This window comes from Coregonus clupeaformis, chromosome 26, assembly GCF_020615455.1.
Source record: "Coregonus clupeaformis isolate EN_2021a chromosome 26, ASM2061545v1, whole genome shotgun sequence".
NCBI classification, from domain to species: Eukaryota; Metazoa; Chordata; class Actinopteri; order Salmoniformes; family Salmonidae; genus Coregonus; species Coregonus clupeaformis.
The window spans coordinates 4,377,096-4,387,846 of NC_059217.1; the positions used below are offsets into that span (position 1 = coordinate 4,377,096).

The following is a 10,751-nucleotide window of genomic DNA, read 5'->3' on the forward strand; positions in this document are numbered from 1 at the left end:
CATAAGGAGACTTGGAATACGGAGGAAGAATGGAGGGAAAAAGAGAGGCAGAGGAGGTCTAAGAGAGAGAGGGAGGAAGATGGTGAGATTGAGTTGGTAAAAAAATGGCAGAAAAAAGGGAGATGTTTGTTAAAGAAGAATGGTAGAAAGTATAATCAGAGTGAGCTGAAGACAGGAGGAGAAATGGAAGTGAATGAGGGCGAAGTATCGGAGGTGGTAGGTGTGGTGAAGTTCTTGTAGGCCGAGGATTGGACCGAGGGTCAGGATAAAGATGAGTCTGTGACAGTAGGGGTGAAGTTTTTAGAAAAAGTGGAACCTTGTCTTTTGGCTGATCCAGTGGAATCAGTGAGGGTAACCAGAAGTGATCTTGTGATAATTGTTTGTGTTTCTGCTCGTCAGAGGGAGCAGGCGCTCCGCATTAAACGAATGAGGGCAAGGGATGTGAATTGTTTTGCGCTCAAGAAAAGGGTGCCATTGAAAGGAGAGATTACTGGGGTAGCAGTATATGTAAAAGTTGACCAACTGAAGGGGAAGATTCCCGGTGTTTGTGATGCTCGTCGTTTGGTGCGACGCAGACAGGGTGGCATGAGTGGTGAAACAGAAGAGTCATTGTCTGTTCTTTTGAGTTTTGATGTTGAGTCTTTGCCCGACAAAGGGATGTTAGGATATATAAAAGTTATCCTGTAAGAGCTTTTGTGCCGAATACATTACGTTGTTACAGGTGTCAAGTTTATGGGCATGTGGCAGCAGTGTGTAGGAGGGAGGTTCCTAGGTGTGAGAAGTGTGCAGAAAGGCATGAGACAAAGGAATGTGTAGCATTGAGGAAAGTAGTGGTATGTGTTAATTGTAGGGGTGCCCATGGGGCTGGGGATCAGAAATGTCCCGTGCGAGAGAGGCAGGTTGAGGTTTCCAGGATTAGAGTAGTGCAGAAGTTGTCATATGCTGAGGCAGTGAAGAAAGTAGAGGAAGATGGGTCAAGGGGGAGGGATCCTGAGAGGAGTGATGTGAGTAGTAGATCTGTACCAGTACAGAGGGATAGGCTAACAAGTGATATATGTTTCAGTAAGATTGGATTTTTAGCAATGGTTATCAACTGTACTGCAGGGATGGAACGTAAGTCGCAGAAAATTGAGGTTGTGGTGGCAGCTGCAGAGAGGTATTTGGGTGAGCGAGACTTGACATTAGAAGAGTTACAGGGTGTGTTAAGTGGTGGTGTACCATTCTTTCAGGTTGTTGGCCTGAGGTAGGACTAAATAGATTTAAATAGTGGAGTAGGGTGGTGTTATTTTATTATAATGTTTTTTTGTGAGTGTAGTGTTAGATGGTAGGGTATTTGTAAAAATATATGATTATTATTTTCAAGCAAAGTATAAGGCAGTTGTACTCCAGTCTAGTAGGTCAAATCAAAATGTAATTTGTCACATGTGCCGAATATAACAGGTATAGACCTTACAGTGAAATGCTTACTTACAAGCCCTTAACCAACAATGCGGTTTTAAGAAAGAATACCCATAAAAATAATAAGAAATAAAAGTTACAAATAATTAAAAAGAGCAGCAGTAAAATAACAATAGCCAGGCTATATAAAGGGGGTACCGGTACCAAGTCAATGTGCGGTGGCACCGGTTAGTCGAGGTAATTTGTACATGTAGGTAGATATGGCTAGATAATAAACGTAAAATATTGGGGGGGCAATGTAAAATGGTCTGGGTAGCCATTTGATTAGATGTTCAGGAGTCTTATGGCTTGGGGGTAGAAGCGGTTTAGAGCCTCTTGGACCTAGACTTTGCGCTACGGTACCGCTTGCCATGCGGTAGCAGAGAGAACAGTCTATGACTAGGGTGGCTGGAGTCTTTGACAATTTTTAGGGCCTTCCTCCGACACCGCCTGGTATAGAGGTCCTGGAAGGCAGGAAGCTTGGCCCCAGTGATGTACTGGGCCGTACGCCCTACCCTCTGTAGTGCCTTGCGATCGGAGGCCGAGCAGTTACCATACCAGGCAGTGATGCAACCAGTCAGGATGCTCTTGATGGTGCAGCTGTAGAACCTTTTGAGGATCTGAGGACCCATGCCAAACCTTTTCAGTCTCCTGAGGGGGAATAGGTTTTGTCGTGCCCTCTTCATGACTGTCTTGGTGTGCTTGGACCATGTTAGTTTGTTGGTGATATGGACACCAAGGAACTTGAAGCTCTCAACCTGCTCCACTACAGCCCTGTCGATGAGAATGGGGGCGTGCTTGGTCCTCTTCTTTTTCCTGTAGTCCACAATCATCTCCTTTTTCTTGATCATGTTGAGGGAGAGGTTGTTGTCCTGGTACCACACGGCCAAGTCTCTGACCTCCTCCCTATAGGCTGTCTCGTCGTTGTCGGATCAGACCTACCAATGTTGTGTCGTCGGCAAACTTAATGATGGTGTTGGAGTCGTGCCTGGCCATGCAGTCATGGGTGAACAGGGAGTACAGGAGGGGACTGAGCACGCACCCGAGGGGCCCCCGTGATGAGGACCAGCGTGGCGGATGTTTTGTTACCTACCCTTACCACCTGGGGGCGGCCCATCAGGAAGTCCAGGATCCAGTTGCAGAGGGAGGAGTTAAGTCCCAGGGTCCTTAGCTTAGTGATGAGCTTTGAGGGCACTACGGTGATGAACGCAGTGCTGTAGTCAATGAATAGCATTCTCACAAAAAATTTTAGAATGCTATTGTGGCATTACCGCCACGCAACATTTATTGGATGCCAACCGCCATTAAACCGCATCGAAGAAGCCGGAAAGCCCAATGTCATCAACAGGTATTTAGTAACGTGTTAGTAGCTATAGAAAAATGGCAATGGTAGGCTTTTGGAACAAAATAACTTTAATTGTTTGTATTTATCACCAGTGAACGTTTTAAAATACCGAAGGTACACTAGTGGCACACTTTGTCAAAATATAATTGGAGCACCAACTCGCTGGCCTGGATTTTGAATCATTGAGAGCGATTCATGTTGTCTTTGTAAAAACTTGCCGGAGATGGACCTCTTTTACCAACTCATTAGAAAAACGTTTCTAGTTTACTAATCTGTTCATGCACCAGATTGGAATGCAAAGTCTGTTGAATATATATAATTTGTAATGGAGTATCTTTTTCACAAATATATTTTTATGACCTAGTTATATTCGTTTTGCAACTGAAGCTAATTTGGGAAATTCCATTGATCCTTGAGCAAAACCTCACCAATGTTACCGTGCAGAAAGGAAAAGGTCTACTGGGATTGGTTAACGGGCCTGTAGCGTCCATTTTATCGTCAACGCCAATCCATTCATTTTCATTGTTGTTGAATACCTTCTCTACTACAAGTAATTTTTTACTGCGACTCAGCATGTTTGTTCAAGTAAGTAACGTTACAGCTTTCCTTCTTGTGTTACATGTTATCAAACTATTGTCATAGCTAATGCAAACTTTTATTACATTTACATTTTACATTTTAGTCATTTAGCAGACGCTCTTATCCAGAGCGACTTACAGTTAGTGAATACATATTTTTTTATACTGGCCCCCCGTGGGAATCGAACCCACAACCCTGGCGTTGCAAACGCCATGCTCTATCAACTGAGCTACATCCCTGCCGGCCATTCCCTCCCCTACCCTGGACGACGCTGGGCCAATTGTGCGCCGCCCATGAGTCTCCCGGTCGCGGCCGGCTGCGACAGAGCCTGGATTCGAACCAGGATCTCTACAATTGTTTTTCAAACTTCAAAAAGGCACTCACACATCTGAGCTATCTTTTTTGCAGGTGCATGGTAACCGTTGAATAAGATGAGAAAAAAAGCAGAAACCCGCACACTGCTCTTGATAGGATCACTGCTCTTTAATAAGCTTTACGTATCGGCCTCAAGTGACATTTGTTTGTCTTTAATGTTTGCTCAAACAGTAACCTTAATGCGTTAAACTAGCATCCACCACACTCATCTTCAGGTCCTTGGCACCCTTTACAGGCAGAAACCTAAGCTACAAATGTAAAAGTATTAGAAATGACACACTATGTGACCATATTTCCCTCTCCAACCCCCTTTATTTTATAGTAAGCTCGACGATGAAGTACATGCTAATTTAGCTGGCATTTTTCACCGCATTATTTTTAAGGACAATAACGTTAACACAAGTTGCTAACGTAAGTGTGGTTGTATGTTAGCTTGCTAGCTAGCAGCTTGTGTGGCGTTGCTAGCCTAATGTTAGCTAGCTAGCTGCTAAACGGTTTTGTTGTGTTAAGTTGGCTAGCTTACTATCTGCTTGTGTCCTTGCTAGCTGAGTTACCTACCTAGCTAGCTTGCTAATGTTAGATGCTAGCTAACAGCGATGTCTTTTCTTCTTAGAATTAGTCGTCTCCCTATAACACGGATCCACTTCAAGGGGCCAAGAGTCCGAATACAAGTAAGAGAAGCGTTATTCCTGAAAAAAATATTTTGTAGGATGTATTCAATCCTGCTAAATAAACAAGACCCTTTATTAATGTAATCTGTCTTTCAAAAAGGACACTGGACACCCCCAGCATCATATTCACCACAGCAGCATGTGGATGACAGCCATGGAGGTATGTAGTACATTCACTTAGCCTAAAATGGGACTATGCTTATCTGTCCAGTTTTGCACAATATGTTATTGTATTGAAAAGTAACCTGTAATTTTCCACAAGGGTAACTTGTAACCTTTTAAAATGTGGTTTTATTTTTCAGGGTAGAAATCCAATGACTGGCAGGACAACAAATCACTGAAGGAAGACAGGGCAGAAATGCAAAGACTCCAGCAAGAAAACAGAGCCCTGTGGGAAGAAGTTAAGGCGCTAAGGAGTGGGCAAGCACGTGAGAACATAACTTGCACATCTATTTTTGGTGTATAATTGTTTTCAGGAATGTGACAGTGATTAACTGCAACTTTTTTTCCCCCCTATAGGTTCGGGTGGTTTCGGACACTTGAGATGGATAACATGAATACCTTGTTAGCCTATCAACAGGCCAATGGGTCGGTTGGAGATGTGTCCTTGCCTGATGAACTCAATCTCCTGATGAAGGACCGGCAAGGCCTGGAGCTCCTGGAGACCAGGCTGAAGAAGGACACCAAGCTCCAGGAGAGACTTGTAAGTGTGCTCAGAATTGTGTATAGCCATTACTTTTTCCGGGAAGAAGCAAGAGACATTCAACTTTGACCTGGTTGTTGCGACTGTTGTAACCTGACGTGACAGCAGCATGTTCTAAATTCCTCCGCTCAGAATTTTAACATAAGGCATTTATATTACATGTAAATACTTATTGGAAAACTGACATCGGTCTTTAAAGATGGTCAAAATAAATGTATTTAAAATATAGGGGGTTGGAGAGGGAACTATGTTAACATAGTGTGTCATTTCTAATACTTTTACATTTGTACTTTAAATGTCTGGTTGTAAAGGGCGCCAAGGACCTGAAGACGACAGTGTGGCGGATGCTACCTTGCATTCTGTCAAACCGGCTTGCCATCGGCACAACCTGAACTGCTGCAGGGGATAAGAACTGTTTCAATGACTTGTTTCTAAAGACTATTATTCACAGTAAGTGTTTATATTATTCAATGTGTTACTTAAGTCATTAAAAAAAAAAAAAGTTGTGTAAGACCATGTGCAATTTAAATGTAACTCAATGTTCTTTCTTTGTGTATAGGAGCCATTCGGAAGAACCCTGCAACCCGGGATGCCACGGATTAAGTGGTCCAGATTCAGATCACCAGTTACCTGAAAAGGGCCTCCGATTGTGAAGGTGGAAGAAGGCTGCGCACAGGGGAGAGGGATCCACTGCTGTGAGGGTCAACATCAAGTCTCGGATCACCTATCTCAAAGCCAGCCACAAGACTGATCCAACAGCTGAACCCTGGGCTGACTACTGCATTCTACCACACACACACTTACCATTTATTCATAGACACACTTAAAATCACTTTAGTCTACCAATGCAATAGTTGTGTCACCTTACTGCACTATGTAGAGATACTGTACTTTAATTATAATTCTATGCTGCTTGTTCTGACAGCTGTACAGAGTATTATATTGTCCTATGATGTCATCTACTGGCGAATGTGGGTACTGTAGCTTTTAATTAGCTAACTTTCGGTTCAGAGCCATTTCCTGTCAGAACAATCAGCTCTATCTCAGTGCTGGATTACAGACCCTGGTTCGATTCCAGGCTGTATCACAACCGGCCGTGATTGGGAGCCCATAGGGCGGCGCACAATTGGCCCAGCATCGTCTGGGTTAGGGTTTGGCCAGGGTAGGCTGTCATTGTAAATAAGAATTTGTTCTTAACTGACTTTCCTAGTTAAATAAAGGTTAAAAAAATAAATAATAATAAATAAATATAAATTGTCATCATTTCTGCACGGTCATGTTGGCTAGCTAGGCTTGTTGTCTTGTTGCTAACTCATGATAGCGACGCTGTTCTTTTTTTGTATCCATTTGTGTTAATGTATATAGTGACATTTTCTCATACATTTTCTCCTTTCTGTATCTGTTACAGTTTTACAAACAAAATATATTCTACTAAAGATTCTTAACGGTACCAATGCCTCCTGATTCTTTATTGGAAGAGTGTAAGCTGTCTGCCAAGCGTTGTAGCTTAAACATTGTGAGGGCAGAACACTGCTTTTTTTTTTTTTTTTTTTTAGTCATTTAGCAGACGCTCTTATCCAGAGCGACTTACAGGAGCAATTAGGGTTAAGTGCCTTGCTCAAGGGCACATCAACAGATTTTTCACCTAGTCGGCTCGGGGATTAAAACCAGCGACCTTTCGGTTACTGGCACAATGCTCTTACCCACTAAGCTACCTGCCGCCCCCACTGCTAATGCACTGTAGTTCTTTTTTGTATATTTACAATGTGTCACTTATTTGATTCCTTTTATGTCACTTTGATTACTATGCCACTTTTGCCATTTCACTGTGTGAGAAGCCTTCCAATAACTTTTTGTTGTTGATTTGACAGGATTTATTTTTTGTCACCTGTTGATCCAGGGAACCATGACTGGCCCTCATTATCTGATATATTTTGCACACACACACACAATCATTTACAGTACTTTTAAAATACTTATAGGAAATCACAAACCTTTTTTCAAATGGCCATGGCATCCAATGTATCTTAAATAATAAAAATAAGTGGTGAAAGGGAGTAGGCACTCCGCTGACTTGACTCTGAAAATGAGTCTTGCTTCCGACTGGCAGCTGTAGTGTCTCCGGTCAGGAGAAGGGCGGGCGGGCTGCGTGAGGAAAACTGCACGTGAACGGCAGGAGCATGGCTGCCGCTTGACAAAGTGGCATATCGCGGGTGCCCCGTGAGTGAGGCAATGGGCAAAAAAGCAGTTGCATGGCGCGCGACCACTGTGGAGGGACGCCGGCCTCCCGATTGCTCATTGCTAACTGGGCACAAACTGGTTGAATCAACGTCTTTCAACAATATAATTCAATGTGATGATGTTGAATCAACGTGGAAAACTGATTGGATTTGCAAAAGGCCAGCAATGTAAAGGAATTTCGTGATTGTCTTTTTACCCTAAATCTAATGAGATGGTTAACAGTCAGGTCCATAATTATTGGCACCCTTGAAAAAGATGAGGAAAAAAGACTATAAAATAACTAATACAATTACTAAGATATTGTATGCAACAACAAAATAATAGGGAAATTATATTATTTTATACTAATACAATAGCTCAGAGAAAGAGACTGTTTAACAAGTAATAAACAAAAAATCTAAAAAAGATAGGGGTCAAAATTATGGTCACCCCTGTTTAACACTCTAGCACCCTCCACTTGAGAGGATAATGAATCTGCCTTTTTCCCAAAATGTTTTATGAGATTGGTGAACATGTTGGGAGGGATCTTAGACCATTCCTCCATACAGAATCTTTACAGATCCTTGATGGAATCACTCTTAATGAATGTGTATACACAGTCTTCAGCACTAAACAACCTCTATCAAAACATGTCTCAATATTTTAGCACTTACAATAACACAGCTGCACTGTTTTACATCACAGGGGCCAAGCTTCCTGCCATCCAGGACCTCTACACCAGGCAGTGTCAGAGGAAGGCCCTACAAATGTTCAAAGACTCCAGCCACCCTAGTCATAGACCGTTCTCTCTGCTACCGCACGGCAAGTGGTACCGGAGTGCCAAGTCTAGGTCCAGAAGGCTCCTTAAGAGCTTCTACCCCCAAGCCATTTGACTGCTAAACAGTTAATCAAATTGCTACCCGGACTATTTGGATTGACCCCCTTTTATATGCTGCTGCTACTCGCTGTTTATCATCTATGCATAGTCACTTTACCTCTATCTACATGTACATATTACCTCAACTAACCTGTACCCCCGCACATTGACTCGGTACCCTCTGTATATAGTCTCGTTATTGTTATTTTATTGTGTTACTTTTGTTAATTTTATTATTTTTTTGCCAATGTTTTCTAACTAAAAAAAATAAAACACTTCAGCATTGTAGGTTAAGGGCTTGTAAGTAAGCATTTCACGGTAAGTCTACACCGGTTGTATTCGGCGCATGTGCCAAACAAAATTTGATTTTGACTTGGACTTCATTTTAAATAGACCACCGTGCCAGTAACAAACAACCATCTTTAACCAGGGTTGGTCAGCATACAACTTTGTCTGAAAGTCGACAGATTCTCATAATTTCACTATACAGTACTACTAACATCTCTAATTGTCCATCACAACATAGTTTATTTGAGGAGTTCCTGAGTCTCATGGAAATATTGAATGTACCTTGGCAAGAAAGATGGAAGACAGACACTTCAGGTTCAATAGGTGAATGTTTACATATTACTCTGCCTCATAACTTCAACTCTATATGAAGTCTCAATGGCTGATGGTTTATTAATGCAACTGTAGCCTACTGTACCAAACAGTATACTCTATCAAAGAAAGAACTGTATGAGGATTGAATTTAACTACAGGCTGGGGCTTTTGATTATTTTTAGAAAACGGTTCCTCCCTTGCCTAGATGAGTCGTTTTCCTTGTCACCACAGTGAGCTGGCCTGGCAGCCCGGGTCTTATCCTATGCCTGGCTCTTCCTGACAGGAAACTCTGCAGATCTCTAAAACACACTGGAGTCACTGGGACTGCCCTAAACAGACTATGTTTGCATCCCAAATGGCACCCTATATAGAGCACTACTTTTGACCAGAGCCCTGTTGTGCCCTGGTCAAAAATAGTACAATATATAGGGAATAGGGTGCCATTTGGGACATACATGCATATCTGGATAGTTCACACCCAGTCCCCAGGATAACACATCCTGTACAAGATTAGTTATTCATAAGGACCATGGAAAAACACTGCAGAAAATATTAGACTCCAGGGTCACTTTGAGAGAATCAGGTGGTTAACTTGTAACAATAGGTCTTAAATTATAACAATAACGCCAGACTTACGTAGGACATCTTTTAACAATAACTTATACAATGAAAACCCAACATATCTTATAGGCTACTACTGGTAAATATTATTGAACTGCATAATACAAACTGCTGAGCCTATTGGCTGACCTTAGAGCCAACTTTTCTCCTTGCTCAACTTCAAACCACATAATAGGCCACAAAACTTTCCCAAAAAACAACCATAAACCATCCCCTCTAGACAGGATATTGACAAACTCAAAGCCATTAGTGAATTAGGCTATAGAGTATAAGGCTAATCTATGGTGTAAATGATCTGCCTTGCATACATAGGCCCTCATAGCCTACTGCTAACAAGTTATTCATATGGCCTGTGAAGCCATGGGGTGGAGAATAATATTTTACAACTCATGTTCTATTATTTTATTTTTGGGAGGAGATGGGGGTATATGTGATATCATTATCCAAACTTGAGAAATCGCCACCACTTTCACTATTTCTAGTCTTTAAACAAAATAATAAAACCTAGGCTGTGTGTGTACAAAAAAAAAAAAACGGTATGTGGCGTATGCTACAACTCAATATTAGCACTCTTCAGTAGCGGTGCCAGCTATGCAGGAGGATCGCGTTACATGGGCTATACACAGGCGAAAGTTATCTAGATCGCTTACCGGCAACAATGTGTGAGCCAATTTACAGTAAAACCCAAATACAGTCACAGACAATGTAACGAACTGCATATCGTAAACAACATGGACCGTTACAACCAATCATACAATAATACAATAACAAAATGTGCCTTACCCCTAGTGATGTCCGTCCGAAAGCCTAGGTTCTATAGAAGACGTCGATGGGTGTTTTTTTTAGTGCAGCGGCGATCATGTCCTTGTTGATCTGTGCATGGTGTTCAATAGGCCTACGAAAAAACGGTGTGCAACATTCAATTAAATGTAAACTGTGTTGTTCTGAACGATCAGATGAAAAACCGTGAGGCTTGGAGAACACTATCAGCATGGCAGCTGCCCTTAAAAACGTCACTCATTTCTTCAAGCCACACCCCACCACACCCACCAAACGGGTAGTGCTATCCTTTGGCCGTCCCTACCCTAAACCTTAATCCCTATCCTAACCCTAATCATAAACCTTACCTGACCATAACCATTGTACATTTCGACTTCAATTGGGTAGAGATGTCCCAAGGATCCCAAATAGCATGGACCCCTACCAAATGGAGAAAACGTACCTAAAGTCTGTTCAAGAACATTTGGGGGAAACGTGTCGTTCAGTGCAAACCGTAAAGCAACCTAGAAAACGTTTAATCGACCTGAACGCATCCCTAGT

The 10,751-nt window shown here is 42.1% G+C and overlaps 1 protein-coding gene across 2 annotated transcripts in view; it reads right to left on the reverse strand.

Moving 5' to 3' along the window:
* The window catches only part of LOC121540524 (volume-regulated anion channel subunit LRRC8C), a 46,784-nt gene extending 36,357 nt beyond the window's left edge, over window positions 1-10,427 (reverse strand). For both annotated transcript variants that reach the window (XM_041849458.2, XM_041849459.2), the window contains exon 1: window positions 10,215-10,427. The gene's annotated coding sequence lies outside the window, so the exon portion shown is untranslated. The remainder of the gene's footprint in view (window positions 1-10,214) is intronic.
* Window positions 10,428-10,751: the final 324 nt, after the last annotated feature.